The 17,014-nt window shown below is 41.7% G+C and overlaps 1 protein-coding gene across 4 annotated transcripts in view; it reads right to left on the bottom strand.

Annotated features, from left to right (window-relative positions):
• Window positions 1–17,014, bottom strand: part of AKT3 (AKT serine/threonine kinase 3) — a 308,341-nt gene that overhangs the window by 95,472 nt on the left and 195,855 nt on the right. The gene's annotated exons all lie outside the window — the stretch shown is intronic.

Genomic DNA, 17,014 nt, shown 5'->3' on the forward strand with positions numbered 1-17,014 from the left:
GCGGATCCATGTCTCCACACTGTCAGCAAATCACAATTAGATCAGAAGTAAGATGTGGAGAGCAAAACATTGGGGCGCCTCATTCTAGTTATCATCTGACCTTAGACCTCAGAGAGAAATGAGAAATAGATTGATCGAAGATGCTAAGATCCCAAAGCCATTCCAAGAGGGCGGGACCAGTCATGTCTGAACAAGGCCAGTGTAATTAATAACACAGTGCTCAAATCTAGTGAAACAAAACATCCCTCGTATCTGTTTGATAAGAATCAAGCTTTAGTGCTCAAACAATCTCAAAGCCTCTGTCATATCATACTATAATTTTTAGACAAATCAGAATAATACAAAATAAATCAGAAGCAGAAATGATACCATAACTTACTCATTTCCACACCTACAGCCCCTAGCATAATGATTAGTACACAGTAGACACTTAATAAGTGTTGGTTGAACTCAACTGTTTATCACAGGAATAAATTCCAGTCATCAGGGGTGTGAAACTTCATTTATTCAATCACTCATCCCTTCCAAAAATATGCAACAAACGTATTCTGGGCTTGTTCTGTACCCTGAAAATGGTGCAAAGACAAGGATCCCTGCCCTCAGGGAACTTTCAGTCTCCCTACACAGATGGTGATCAATGTTAGTGGGGGGAAAAAGCAGAGAAGAGGGTGACTGCAATTTATGAGCATCACATAATGAAACATGAAATATATAATGAAGCATTAGGCAAGTGGATACTCTGTGACATACAGACCCAAATTCATTCACTAAAAAACAAAATCCTTGGTGGGCAGTTACTAAATGATAGTAACAGTGCAGGTATAAAGTGGTTTAAAAAAAAATCTGAAAGCCTCTATCATATCATACTACAATTTCTAAATAAGAATAGCACACATTTTAATACAAAATAAATCAGAAGCAGAAATGATACCATAACTTACTGATTTCTACACCCACAGTCCCTAGCATAGGGACTTGGAGTCATGGAGCTACAGGCTAGTGGAGAAGGCATAACAGATGGGTAAATATCCAATTTAATAAATAATTACTAAGCCTGATAAGGAATATTAAGAAAAAATTTCCCCATAAATGGGGTAAATAAGGAAAACTAACATTACTGGGGGATGAGGATGCCTTAGGCTACTATGGTAGCAGCAGGAACAGGAGAAAAGGGGATAGTTTTAAAATCTTTTCGAGATATAAAATTAGCAGCAATAATCCAAAAAATACCTGCCTTCAACATGAGGGTGAATTAAAAAAAAAAAAAAAACAACACACCTCCTTACAGGCAGTCAGAAGGAGATTCACAGAAAAGATACCATTTGCAGGTTATGCTGTAGGATTGCAAAGTGATCGGAGGCAGAGAGCCAGGAAAAGACTACAAAAAGGTAAGTATGAAACCCATCTGGAACCAGAAAAGACATCCTAGTGCTTCAGAAAGTATTTCCAGAGGGGAGTTCATTCTGTTTTTTAAAACAAGCCCAGCACATACAATAGTTATTTTCCTAAATCAGTAAGTTTCAAGACAGAAGATTAGTTTTTTCTAAGTTCTGCAATTTGCCTAACTAACCACCCCAAAGGAGCAAGTAAAGATGTACGGAAACAAATGCTAAAACAAGATTTCTTTGTCAGGAGAATGGAAATGCAATTAATACCATGTACGCATCTTCAAAAATATTAAAATGTATTTTCTGCCATATTTTACATACGATCAGATTAGAATTCTTCCCTCTTAATGCAGATTTAATAGTACTGTATTTCACATACTAATTAGTTTCTGCTATGAAGATAAGGTAGGCACAAGCTAAAAAGTAAACACAGATGCCAATAATTTTTAATTACAGTTAAAAGCAACATGTCAAAACAAAAAGTTAAAAATAACAGCGATAAAACTTAGTGACTAAAAACAATGTGATGCCTTTTAAAAAATCCACTCGTTGATCAGGACTATAAATGAAGAAGCGCTAAACATGCTTGGGTGTGCAACAGAAGTAGAATGTTTTCGTGAAAAAGCTTCTGAAATACAGTTCCATGTATATTCATCCCCGGTAAAATACTAATGAGTTTTTAAATCTAGTTTCTCTCACAGGAATGGGCTTTGATTTCTTGGAGGATGTGAGGCAGAGAACAGCCCTCCTTCCTCACATTTAGGTTCCCAATCGTCTCTGATTTATCACTCCCTTCTACTACACGTGGTCTCAGCTTCCACCTTCATCTGCCCCCCCCCCTTCCTCACCCCGCACCTCCTGTCGTGTGGAGGTTGGGTGCTTTGTGGGGGGTGAGGGGTAGGAAGTGGCAGAGAAGGGGAGAAAAAGAAGATCTGGGACACCAAGGGTTTCAGACCCTTCAATCCCTACACTAACTCAGCAACATAGTAGGCTTGATTACTCCCACCCTGCAGGCAGAAATGGAGGCACCGGGGCTGCAGGTGCGACGAGCAATACTGATGGCATGTGTGAGGCCAACGTTCCAGTCACTTCTACTCCACACGACGCCGCCTCCCGTTCACACAGCCCAGTGTCTACGTAACCCGACACTTGAAGTCCGTTCATGGTGACTTTCTCCACCCTGAACACAAGGCTGTAGCCAGTTGAAATCAACATACGCCCATCTGAACCACTTCCGCCCCCCACCAGGGCAACAGCAAACACCTGGAGGAGAGGGGTGAGCGGGAAACAGGGACAAGGGGGCAGAGAAGCCTGAACCCTGCCTCACTTACTCTCGATTAACCCGCAGGGAGGGCCAGCGATGGTTATTTACTTGTTCTCTGTCTTGACGCCATGTGTTAGCAATCTATACGTTTCTTTCCATAGGAAACACATCACACTTCTCAAGCTCTAAATCTGGGGTCCTAACTTCTCCTCTTCTGCAAACTTGGTTTCTGCCCAGATGAGCCTGCTCACGCCCTCCCACTCTCGGGGCCACACTGTCTTCACGCTGTTCCTTCATTACTATCTCTACACTCTTTCTTGCCCACTTGTCACCCTGATGGAGAAAAGGAAAGCACAGGTGGTCCTCTGCGGCCTATGAACACTACGTCTCCGATCTCAAGTGCTGTCATTTGATACTTTGTCCTTGATGCTCCTGTCCCCACCCCCAGGGCCCAGCCCCACTGACAGTCAGTCGTAAGGGGCTGAGCTGCCGCTGCTCCGACCTCACCCCTGATCCTGGGTCTGGGCTCTGACCTGCAAAAACCAGTGCAGCACTGCTGCTGCTCCGCACCCTGGCCTGGGGGTCCCAGGTTGAGGCTCTGACCAAACAGAAGTGGCGCTGTGACTGCTCTGCCCGCTGCCACAGGGCCCCGAGTCATGGCTCTGACCTGTCATGGCATGGACCGCCCCTGGGTCCTCCGGTCCTGAGTCAGGGCTCTGTCCCACCAGCACCGCACTGGCACCTGGGGGCTCTGTGACCCGCTCCCTGAACTTAAAGTTGCGATTTGACCCAACATTGCTGGGGCAAGGTGGGTTTGTGACTGACCATCCACAAAGGAGGCCCTGCTGCCGTTGGGTCCGAAGGCACCACTGCACTCTGACATCCTAGTGATCCAGCTACTGCTGCGTCCCTCTCCGCCCCCGGTCCTGAGTCCCTGTGGCGATCCCTAGAGACCCAGGCCCCAGTTCCACAGGAAACGTGCACATACCGGCATCCCAGACACCAGCGCCACCCCACATACACCTGTGCTCCAAGATCCAGCTCTGTGTGCACCAGATCCCGGGACACCAGCTCTGTGGACACCGGTGCCAGCACATCACCCCTCGCACCAAAAGGGATTTCCTTGGCTAGAACTTCCTCTCACAGGCAAAAAAGAACAGGAGGGGGTGCCTGGGTGATTCTGTTGGTTAAGCATCTGAGTCTTGAGATCAGCTCAGGTCATGATCTCAAGGTTCCTAAGATCCTGCCTCATGTTTGGGCTCTGCGCTGGCAGCGTGGAGCTTCCTTGGGATTCCCTCTCTCCCTCTGTCTTTGCCCCTCCCCAACTTGCTCTCTCTCCCTCAAAATAAAGAAATAAACATTAAAAATTGAAAAAAAGAAAAGAATGGGAGGACCCCAGCTACCTTCAGCCCCAGTAGCCCTACCCACCAGTAACACCCATGGGATCTCTATAGGCTTGGCCATGGAAAACACCCACAATCTTCACTGATGTTGGTCTCAGCTGACAGAGCTGCATGGGGACTACTTGGCTGTACCCTCCCAGCAACCAGACACTGGGCCACACCCAGCTGGTATACTCACAGAAGCCAGTCCAAAAAGGCTGGGACAGATGGCCACTCCTTCAAATGCTCAGATAGCAACACAAAGACATTAGAAACACACAAAAAAGGAAGACAACATGACGCCTCCAAAGGTACACAATAATTTTCCAGTAACTGACACCAAAGAAATGGACTTGATAGTTCTCTATCAAGAATTAAAAATAGAGAAGTTCAGCAAGATTCAAGAAAACACAGAGAAATAATTCAATGAACTCAGAAAGACAATACATGAACAACACCAGAAGTTCAACAAAGATACAGATCATATAAAAGAACCAAACAAAAATTTGCGAGCTGAAGACTATTAAGAACAAAATGAAAAAATGCAATAGAGAGCTTTAAATCAGGCTCAATTAAGCGGAAGAAACTTGAAGACAGACCTCTTGACATTATCCAGTTAGAGGAGAAAAAAAGATGTGAGAATGAAAAAGTGAAGGAAGCCTATGTGATTATGGGATACCACCAAGTTAAACAATATTCACATGTGGGAGTCCCAGCAGGAGAAGAGAGAGAAGGGAAGGGATAGAAGACTTATCTAAAGAAGTAACAGTCGAAAATGTCCCAAATCTGGGGAGAGATATGGCCATTCAGGTCCACAAAGCTCAAAGATACCCAAGGAGATTCCACCAAAAGAGATCTTTATTGAGACACATTACAATCAAGCTCTCAAAAATCAAAGACAAAGAGAATTTTGAAAGCAGCGAGAAAAAAATGTATTCATCAAATACATGGGAACCCCAATCAGGCTCTCAGTGAAGTTTCTGAGCAGAAACCTTGCAGGCCAAGAGACAGTGGGAGGATATATTCCAAGTGATGAAAGAAAAAAACCTCCTAACTAGGAATACTTTACCCAGTAAAGTGGTCCTTCAGAAATGAAGGAGAGACAAAGACTTTCCCAGAAAAACAAAAGCTGAGGGAATTCACCACAACTAGACTGTCTTACATGAAATGCTAAACAAAGTTCTTCAAGCTGAAATGAAAGGCTGCTAATTAGTGAAAACATACATACAAAACATACAAAAGGATAAAATTCACTGGAAAAGGTAAATATATAGTCAAATTCAAAACACTCTAATGCTGCAACTGAAGTGTGTAAATCACCTTGGCCACTAGCAGACACTTTAAAGACAAATGAGTTAAAAATAATTATAGCTACAGTATTTTGCTACTGGACACACAGGTAAATTTGGACGTCAATAACATAAAATGTTGGGGGGAGCAAGTACATGTGTAGAACTTTTTCCAATCAATTGAAGCTGTTATCAGCTTGAAACAGGCTGTTACAACAGTAAGATGTATTATGACCATTGTGGTAATCACAAAGCCAAAAATTGTAACAGATTCACAAATAGAGAAAAGAATCAAAGTATACATACCACTACAAAAAACCATCAATTCACAAAAAAGCAAGCAAGCAAGAAAGGACAAAAACTACAGAATAATTAGAAAGCAATACACAAAATGGTGACAGTCAAGTCTTGAACTATTAATAATTACTTTAAATGCAAAGGGTTTGAATTCGCCAATTAAAAGACACAGAGGGGCTGAGTAAGTTAAAAAACCAAGATCCAAGTATGCTACCTAAAGGAGCAGCACTTCAGCTTTAAGCTCACGGGCTGAAAAGTGAAGGGATGAAAAAGATGCTCTAGGCAAAAAGAGCAGTGGTAGCTCTACCTATGCAAACAAAAGAGACTTAAGTCAAAAGCTGTAGTGAGAGCCAAAGATCTTTTTTTTTTTTTTTTTTTTTAAAGAAGATCTTTATATAATGATATAAGGGTCTGCTCATGAAGAGGCTGTAATAGTTATAAATATATATAATTATGAGCAAATCTGAAGACTGAAACAGACAACAATATGAAAGTAGGGAACTCAAATATCTCACTTTGGATATGGGATAGATCCCATCAATGGACAGACCATCCTGATAGAAAATCAATAAGGAAATCATGGACTTGAACTATACTTTAGCCAAATGGAGCTAACAAACAGATATAGAACATTCCATCCAATAGCAGCATGATAATACACATTCTTCTCAAGCACACATTGAACATTCTCCAGGATTAATCATTTATTAGGTCACAAAACAATTCTTAACAAACTTAAGAAAATCTATCCATATCAAGTATCTTTTCCAACCAATACAGTAAGAAACTAAAAACGAATTATAGGAAGAAAGCTGGAAAATTCACAAATACATGGAAATTAAACAAAATACTTCAGATTAAGCAACTGGTCAAAGAAGAAATCAAAAGGGAAATTTTAAAAATCTTGAAATAAATGAAATAGAAACACAACACACCAACACTTATGGAACACAGCAAAAGCAATTCTAAGAGACAATAGTCGTAAGTTTCTTACATTAAGAATAAATAAAGATCTCAAATAAACAATCTAAGTTTACACCTTAAGGAATTAAAAAAAGAACATATTGAACCCAAAGTTAGTAGAAAGAAGGGAATAATTAAGATTAGAGAAGTGAAATAGAGACTAGAAGGACAATGGGGGAAAAAAAATCAATGAAACTAAGAATTGGTTCTTTAAAAAGATAAAAAAATTGACAAGTGTTTAGTGACACTAAGATAAAAAAAGATGACTCTAATAAAATTATAAATGAAAGAGGAGACATTACAACTGATACAACAAAAATATAAGAATCATAACAGACTATTATAAACAATTATCACCAAAATATTAGATACCTCAGAAGAAATGGATAAATCCTAGAAACATACAACTTCTCAAGACTGACTCATGAATAGAAAATCTGAACAGAGCAGTAATGAGCAAAAGTTTAAATTAGGAATCAAAAATCTCCCTACAAATAAAAGCTCAAAAGCAGATGGTTTCATTGGAGAATTCTATCAAACATTTAAAGAAGAATTAATATCAATCTTTCTCAAACTCTTCCAGAATTGAAGAGGAAGGAACATGTTTAAACTTGTTTTATGGGGCTAGCATTTCTCATACCCAAGCCAGACAAAACACCTCAAGAAAAGAAAATTATAGGCCAACACTTCTGATGAACATACATGCAAAAATCCTCAACAAAATACCAGCAACCCTAATTCAAGAGCACGTTAAAAGGATTATACACCATGATCAACTGGGATTTATCCCTGAGATGCAAAGATGATTCAACACAATTCAGTAAGTGTGATATACATCACATTAATAAAAGATAAAAAGCATATGATCATGATCATTTCCACAGGTGCCAAAACATATCTGACAAAAATAAATATCCTTTCATGATAAAAACTCTCAATAAACCAGGTATAAAAGCAATGTACCTCAACATAACGAAGGCCATGTATGATAAGCCCATACTCAGTGGTGAAAAGTTAAAAGTCTTTCCTCTAACATCAGAAACAAGACAGACACTCACTGTCAGCACTTCTAATCAACACAGTACTGGAGTTACTAGCCACAATAGTTCGGAGGGAAGGAAGGTGGGTGAGAGAGGGAGCATACAAATGAGGGGGGAAAGGTAAAATTATCTTTTGCAGATTACATGATGTTATATATACACAGTAAACCCTAAAGACTCCACCAAAAAGCTGTTAGGATTCATAAATGAATTCAGTAAAGTTACAGGATACCAAACCAACACACAAAAAATCCACTGCATTTCTATTCACTTAACAATAAACTATCTGAAAGAGAAATGGAAGAAAGCAACCCTATTTGCCACTGCATCAAAAAGAATAAAATACTTTGGAGCAGATTTAACCAAGGAGGTGAAAGACCTGTGCACTGGAAACTACTGGAATTGACAAAAGAAACTGAAGAACACATAAACAAATGGAAATATACCCTGTGTTCTTGGATTGGAAACATTAATATTGTGAAAATGTCCACACCACCCAAAGTGATATACACAGATTCAACGCAATTCCTATCAAAATTCCAGTGGCACTAAAAAACTATCCTCAAATTTGTTTGTAGCCAAAAAAGACCCTAAAAGCCAAAGCAATCTTGAAAAAGAACAAAGCTGGGTGCTTCACACTTCTTTACCTCAAACTATATTCCAATGCTATAGTAAGCAAAACAGTATAGTAAGCAAAACACTATGGTCAAAGCAATGAAAATGGACCTCCATTGGGGCACCTGGGTGGCTCAGTTGGTCCGACTTTGGCTCAGGTCATGATCTCTCAGTTCAGGACTTTGGGCCCCATGTTAGGCTCTGTGCTGACAGCTCAGAGCCTGGAGCCTGCTTCAGATTCTGTGTCTCCCTCTCTCTCTGCCCCTCCCCTGCTCATGCTCTCTCTCCCTCTCTCAAAAATAAAGATTTAAAAAAATTAAAAAAAAAAAAGAAAAGAAAATGGATCTCTATCTTACACTAGTCACAAAAATTAACTCAAAATAGGTTAAAGACAACTCTAAGACCTGAAACCATAAAAATCTTAGAAGAAAACATAAGGAAAAAGCTCCTTGACATTGGTCTTGGCAACTTTTACCTGGACAAGACACAAAGGGAAAAGGCAACAAAAGCTAAAATAAACAAGTGGGACTATATCTAACTAAAGAGCTTCTGCACAATAAAGGAAACCATCAATAAATTGAAATGGTACAGAACAAGAAAAATATTTGCAAGCCATGTACCTGAGAAGGGGTTAATATCCAAAATACATAAAGAACTCACAGAACTCAACAGCAAGAAAGCAAAATAATCTGATTAAAAAGGGGCAGACATTATTCCAAAAAGACAAACAAATGGCCAACAGGTACATGAAAAGATGCTCAATATCACTAATCATCCAGGAAATGCAAATCAAAACTACAATCAGGTATCATTTACACCTGAAGAATGGCTATTATCAAGAGAAGAAATAACAAACATTGGAGAAAAGAAAAGCCTTACACACTGTTGATGGGAATGTAAACTGATGCAGTCACTACGGAAAACAGTATGGTGGTTCCTCAAAAACTTAAAGATAGAACTACTTACTATACGATCCAACAATCCCACCCAGATATACAGCTGAAGGAAATGAAATCAGGGTTTTAAAGAGATGTCCACACCCCCATGTTCACTGCAGCATCACTCACAACAGCCAAGATATGAGAAAAACCTAAATGTCCTTCAATGAATGAATGAATGAATGAATGAAGAAACTTTGGCATACAGGGGTGCCTGGGTGGCTCAGTCGGTTAAGCTTCTGACTCTTGCTTTCGGGTCAGGTCATGATCTCACGGTTTGTGGGTTCCAGCCCTGCATTGGGCTCTATGCAGTTAGTGTGGAGCCTGCTTGGGATTCTCTCTCTCTCTCTCTCTCTCTCTCTCTCTCTCTCTCTCTCTCTGGCCCTCCCCTGCTTGCACTCTCTCTCTCCCAAAATAAATAAACTTAAAAAAGATCTAAATTAAAAAAAAAAAAGAAACTTTGGCATATAAATACATGGAACATTATTCGGCCATAAAAAAGGAGATTCTGCCATTTGTGACAACATGGATGAAACTGGAGAGCATAATGCCAAGTGAAATAAGCCAGACAGAGAAAGACAAATACTGGATGGCGTCTCTTACATGTGGAATCTAAACAAAAACAAAAACAAAAACTTCAAAAAGCTGATTTCATAGAAACAAAGGGTACTGTGGTGGTTTTAGCCAGGGGCTCGAGAGGGGGAGATGGGGAGATGTAGGTCAAAGGGCACAAATGTTCAGTTACAAGAAGAATAAGTTCTGAGGCTCTAATGTGCAGCATGGAGACTCCAGTAAATAATCCCATATGTTCTACCTGAAAGTTGTTGAGAGTAGATCTTTCTTAGGAATTCTCATTGCACACAAACAAAAGGTCAACCAAGAGGTGACGGATATTTTAACTAACTTAATCTTGATAATCATTCCACAGTTCCAAGTCATCATGTTGTATACTTCAAATACATTTATATTTGTCAATTATTCCTCAAAGTTGGGGGGGAAAAAGTAGAATTTATTATAATTCTGACTCGCTAAAACATGGCAAGAACTCTGTGAGGGAAAAGCAAAGATGACAGACCAAGCGGGTGATGATGAATGGGCACTGGCCATCTGCCTGGCCATATGGGCAGTCTGGTGGGCGGTGGAAAACCACACTACTGGAGGGATGGACTATTAATTGGGGCACAGCCCTACGGCAATCATTATGGGAATTTAAGGGGTACATTAAAGTAGGGCAAGCTGATGCCCATCAGAAGTACCTGGTCCAGGATCAGGTGATTGGAACCAGCAAGTGTACATCCCTGAATGCTTGTTTAAGGTGGCCATCCGAGTTCATAAAGTGAGTGGATACAGGGGAGCTGGAGAGCAATGCAGAGATAGCTTGACCATCAACATATTCCTCTGCACCCTCTGAGACACAAAATGCCAGTAAGAACCATCCAGTCTATCAGACAGAGAGCAGATCCCTAGGGCGGCAGACTCCCCAGGAGGAAGCCCCTCCCTACTGTATACAGTTGGCCAGGTACACTACAGTGGACCACCACCACCACCAGTATTCCTCAAGGCTATAAATGGGAACTGACAGGCAAACGTACTCTGGACTGGGCTTTGCATACCACCTACTGGTGGTAGGTAAAAATTCAAAAGACTAGAACAGAAGATAGTGTATCAATTTGGACCACCAAGGTACATGTCATCAGACCAAGAAACATACTTTACAACCCACAGCCACCAATAATGGGCAAAGAGGTATCACATCAAATGGACATTTCATGTCCATTTCATCCTCAGTATAACCATCTGATAAAGAATTAGAATGGGGAGGGGGGTGCCTGGGTGGCTCAGTGGATTAAGTGTCAGACTGTTGATCCTGGCTCAGATCATGATCTCATGATTATGGGACTGAGCCCTACGTTGGGCTTGGCAGTGCAGAGCCTGCTTGGGATTTTCCCTCTCGCCATTCCTCCCCCCTCTCCCCCTCCCCAAAACAAATAAATATTAAAAAAAACGGGGGGGGGGCCTGGGTAGCTCAGTCGGTTAAGCTTCCAACTTTGGCTCAGGTCATGATCTCCTGGTTTGTGGGTTTGAACCCCACGTTGGGCTCTGTGCTGACAGCTCGGAGCCTGGAGCCTGCTTCAGATTCTGTGTCTCCCTCCCTCTTTCTGCCCCTCCCCCACTCGTGCTCTGTCTCTCTCACTCTCAAAAATAAATACACATTAAAAAATTTTTTTGAAAAAAAAAAAAAAAGAATTGGAATGGGAAACTGAAACAACTGTTATCTAAAATGGGAGGAGATAAAGACATAAAGGGCTAGAGTACATGCCTTCCCAAGTGTGCCCAGTTGATAGATTTCTCCACTTTTCTGGAGGACATGGGGAACAGGGGGTAGGAAAGGATGGTGTCAGGACTCTGCAATTCTTCCCCACATCACCACAACTTTCTTTTTTTCCTACCTGATGTAGTGATCCTGGGCCCGGGGCTACCACTATGGGTGCTAGGAGCAGGGCTCAAACCTTAGCAAGACATAGTCTATACCTTTAACTGCCATGCCCGAGTTCCAAAGGGCCTGTGGGATGGACTGTGTCTTCACCCCATCTAGGAAAAGCGGGGTTGACCGTGAACGCAGCTGTGATGCCTGGCGGTCGAGAGAGTGCACCAGTTCCGTGACTGTAACTCTACCCCATGAGTGGGACTGGACTGAGGGAGACATATGCAGTAGACTACCAGTACTGCAGGCAATCTGAATCAGCACATACTTACCCCAAATGGGAAAGTTCCCATATCTGGGTTACTTGTCTGTAGAAGTTTCATGTCACTGCTGTAACAAATTATCACAAACTTGGTGGCTTAAAACAAAAAAAATTATTCCCTCACAGTTCTGGAGACCATAAGTCCAAAATCGAGATTGGCAGAGCTAAGTTCCCTTTAGGGGGAAGAATCCATTCATCCCATGCTGCTCTTCTAACTCTTGGGAGGTGCCAGAAGCTCCATGCGTTGGAGCCCCACCACTCCAATCTCTTTTCAGTCTTTATGCTACTTTCACTTTCTCCCCTGTGTAAATCAAACCCTCCTCTGCCTTACTTGACAGACAACTGTCACTGGCTACAGGACCCACCCGGATCACTGAGGGCATTCTCCTCATCTTGAGATTCTTCATTTAATTATATCTGTAAACACTCTTTTTCCAAACAAGGTCGCATTAACAGGTTCCAGGAATTAAGATGTGGAGATGATTGTTCTGGGGTTCAATACTCAGCCCACTACAGTTCAAACCCTGGTCCCCCAAATTCATTTTTGTTTCACATGTAAAACACATTCACCCATCCCAACATCTCCAAAAGTCTTGACTCACACTATCAATTTTAAGGCTAAAATCTCACATAAACCTCATCAGCTCAAAAGTCTGAAACCTCATCATCTAAATCGTGAAGTCAGATATGGGAGAGATGGCTGGTATGATCCATCCTGGGGCAAAATTCATCTGTATCTATGGACCTCTTAAACCAGAAAGCAAGGTATCTTTATCCAAAATACAATGGTGTGACAGACATAGGACAGACATTGTCATTCTGAAAGGGAGAAACTGGAAAGAATAAAGGGATCAGCCATCTCAAACAACCTCAGCCAAGGAAATTCCTTTAGACCCCAAGGTGTGAGAAATCCTCTGTATTTGCATTTCTTTTTCTTTTTTTCATGTTTATTTATTTTTAAGAGGGACAGAGAGAAAGAGATTGTAATTGGGAGGGGCAGGAAGAGACAGAGACAGAGAATCCCAAGCAGGCTCCGCACTGTCAGCATAGAGCCTGACTTGGGGCTCTATCCCACAACCTATGAGATCACGACCTGAGCTGAAATCAAGACTGATGCTTAACCACTTAACCAACCAAGCCACCCAGGTGCCCCTGTATTTGCATTTCTCTCCTCAAGGCCCATTTCTGCCCTGCAGCCTCTGTCTATATGCCTGTGGCTCTGGCCTCAGAGTCTTACTTCTTTTTCCTTTAAAAGTAACATCTATTTGCAGCTCACATCCATCAACTACAGCATTTCTTTTACACTGCCTGGGCTTCTAACATTGTCAGTGTATTCTGTAACCATAGTTAAGTCTTGTGTGCTTTGTCTATTGATTAATTCTGAAAACCGAACACCAATGTAGTGCCTGCAGTATTATAAAAGTAAGTACATATCATTTATAGCAGAATCAAATAGTATAGTTAATCAGTAAAAAAGGAAATCCTTTTCATCAATAATCCTGAGTTCCTCTAGGGACAATGCTTCATGTGTCTGGGCCAAACTGCTTCTTATACTACATCCATTACTCATTGATCATTCCATATTTCACTCTGCTTCACATTTGGACTAGGTCTTTCTTGAACAAATATTTGTTTTATCTTGAAGTTCCTAAATTCTTTTTCCCCCTCCTCCTCCTTTATTCTACCATTAGAAACAACCTTAGTCAAATAACCTGCTAGGAACTGATTGGCTATTTATACATATATCATCTTGAGATTCATTATCATGAACACTAAGTGTTATTTAGCTCTATTGCTTCATGGACTCCATCTCTGACTCTTGATTGAACTTCCTTCTAAATTTTGCTAAAATAAGTATGATACAATTTTATGGGCATTCCTTTATTGGGAGATAATCTGTTTCTTGCTTTCTGAAAGCTTTCAAGATGATGTTTTTAGCCTTAAGGTTCAAAACTTTCCCAAAGATGTAAGAGAGTGTCTAGGGTCCATTTTCTCTTCTTTTTAAGGTTTTATTTTTAAATAATCTCTGCATTCAATGTGGGACTCGAACTCACAGCCCCAAAATCAAAAGTCACAGGCTCCACTGACTGAGCCAGCCAGGGGGCCCCATTTTCTTTTCTCTGGCTCAGAACTCAGTAGACACTTTCATTCTGAAGACTTCAGCTGTAATTAATTTTATCTTCTTTGATTAGTTCTTTCAATCTCTTCCCATTTAAAAAAATTTTTAATGTTTATTTATTTATCTTGAGAGAAGAGAGCAGGGGAGGGAGGGAGGAACAGACAGAGAGAGAGAGAGAGAGAGAGAGAGAGATTAAGAGAGAGAGGGAGAATTCCAAGCAGGTTCCACACCCAGCATGAAGCCGGATGGGGGGCTTGATCCCACAACCCTGGGATCATGACATGAGCCAAAATCAAGAATCGGACGCTTAACTGACTGAACCACCCAGGCACCCCCACTTAAATTCTTATACATATTGAGTTTTCTTTTTAATTTTTAAAAAATGCTTATTTATTTTTGAGAGAGAGAGACAGAGAGAGAGAGAAAGAGAATCCGAAGCAAGCTCCAGGCTCTGAGCTGTCAGCACAGAGCCCAATGTGGGGCTTGAACCCACAAACCATGAGGTCATGACCTGAGCCAAAGTCAGTTGCCTAACCAGCTGAGCCACCCAGGCGCCTCTTCTACATATTGAATTTTCTTTTTCTTTTTTAAAAAACGTTTATTTATTTTTGAGAGACAGAGAGAGACGGAGTGCAAGCAGGGTAGGGGCAGAGAGAGAGGGAGACACAGGATCCGAAGCAGGCTCCAGGCTCGGAGCTGTCAGCACAGAGCCTGACAGCGGGGCCCGAACTCACAAACCGCGAGATCGTGACCTGGGCTGAAGTCGGACGCTCAACTGACTGAGCCACCCAGGCGCCTCTTCTACATACTGAGTTTTCTTGATTGAGCTTCCATGTCCTAACTATTCTTCCAATATTTTCCACTGCTGTATTTTTGGCACTTCATTCTCAGATATTCCCCCAAGATCTGTTTACAATCCTTGTATTAAATGTTTTATTTTAGCAATCAAGCATTAAATTTACAATTACTTTTTCTTGTGCTCTATTTCTTTTTCAGCCTATTTTTGTTTTGTAGGACGACATCTTTTCCTACTTCTCTACAAATACTAATTACAGATTGTGAATATATCTTCAGTTCTCTGTTTTGTCTCTGTTCTCACTAGGATCAACTGTTCTTTTGTTCCTCTTCGTTCTCTTTTATGCTGTCTTTAGATTTTCCTCATCTGTTTGGTGATCCTCAGCACTCTGTTCATATCCTTGAATGACTAACGAGGTAGATTAATAGAACATGGGTTCTCTAGCTGAATGGGAACGCTAAAAATAGATTCTACTATGTGGATTAGGAAACATGCCGGCACACTTTAAGAGTCTGAGAGAACGTTAAAGCAATTTGACTACTCCATTCTGACCCCAGAAATATCCAAGAAAAGAGGGTGCCAGCTGCCACCACTGGGAACCTCGCCTACCTAGGTCAGACTACTCAAAAACATTGTAAGGGAGGCGGTTCGATTTTTATCCTGACATAAACACTATACCCAACCACTCTGTATGGCTGAGGCTATGGGCGGGGTTAGATGGACTCAGCTGATCCAATCAGAGTGAGGTAGAAACGCCGTTCAGGCATACCTTGTTTTTTCTGCTTCACTCTACTGTCCTTTGCAGATAGTGCTGTTTTTCTTCCAAATTGAGGGTTTGCGGCAACCCTGCATCAAGCAGCATTTACATCAGCATTTACTGCTCACGTTGTGTCTCTGTGTCACATTTTGATAATTCTTGCAATATTTCAATCTTCTTCATTACTATTAGATTTTATTTTACGGTGAACTCTGATCAGTGATCTTTGATGTTATTATTGTAATTATTTTTAAGTGCTATCAACCACGCCCATACGAGGAAGTGAACATAATCGATAAATGTGTGTGTTCTGAATACTCTCCTGACCAAGCTCCTCTCTGGTCTCCCTCCCTCTCCTTGGGCCTCCCTATGTCTTGAGACACAAAATACTGACATTAATATTTAAACCAATTAATAACCCTATAATGGCCTCTAAGTGTTCAAGAGAAGATGTGCACGTCTCCACTTTAAATCAAAAGCTAGAGATGGTGAAGCTGACTGAGGAAGGCATGCTGAAAGCTGAGAGGCTGAAAGCCAGGCCTCTTGCACCAACCAGTGAGCCACGCTGTGGATGCAAAGGGAAAATTCTTGAAGGAAATTACAACTGCTACTCCAGTGAACACATCAATGATAAGAAAGCGAAACAGCCTTACTGCTGATGTGCAGAAAGTGTGAGTGGTCTGGACAGAAGATCAAACAGCCACCACATTCCTTTAAGCCACAGCCTAACCCAGAGCAGGGCCCTGGCTCCCTTCAAGTCTGTGAAGGCTCAGAGAGGGGAGGAAGCCGCAGAAGAAAAGTCTGAAGCCTAGACAATAGCTACATCGTACAACTAACTCTGAAAACGCCCTGCAGACTGGTAAAAAGATCTTCCACAGTTAATTGTAGAGAGAAAGCCATGGCAAAAAGGGTAGGAGGGGTAGAGACACAGCTGGGAACCAAACTCCTTGCAAGATTCCCCACAAACGGGAGAGGCACCACAAGCACAGAGAAACAAGTGGATCGGACAGTAGGTGCCTGCCCTGGGAGGATGAATCCCGAGAACATCTGGCTTTGAAAACCAATGGGGCTTAACGTCAGCAGGTTTTAAAGTCAGTGGAGCTTAACTCTAGGTACTTGAAAAATCAGCAGGCTCACACACCCTTAAAGAGCCAGCATAGTAAGTAACTCAGGAGACGCAGCACAGAAGCAGCACTTTGAAACGTGCCTGGGGGGTGCGAAGATTTATTTACTAATCTCAGGGAAGGGATCTTCAGGAGGCTTCTCCAAGGAAGGGATCTTCAGGAGGCTTCTCCAAGAAGGAACGTGTTGTGGGCACCGTTTCTCCCCCCCTCCCCTAGCCTGACAGCTGGACTCTGTGGGAACCAGCATTACAACTCTCCACCTAGCTTGCTAACAGCAGTGCTCTGCCCTGGTGTT

The sequence above is a fragment of the Leopardus geoffroyi genome, chromosome C3 (assembly GCF_018350155.1).
Source record: "Leopardus geoffroyi isolate Oge1 chromosome C3, O.geoffroyi_Oge1_pat1.0, whole genome shotgun sequence".
Classification (NCBI taxonomy): domain Eukaryota; kingdom Metazoa; phylum Chordata; class Mammalia; order Carnivora; family Felidae; genus Leopardus; species Leopardus geoffroyi.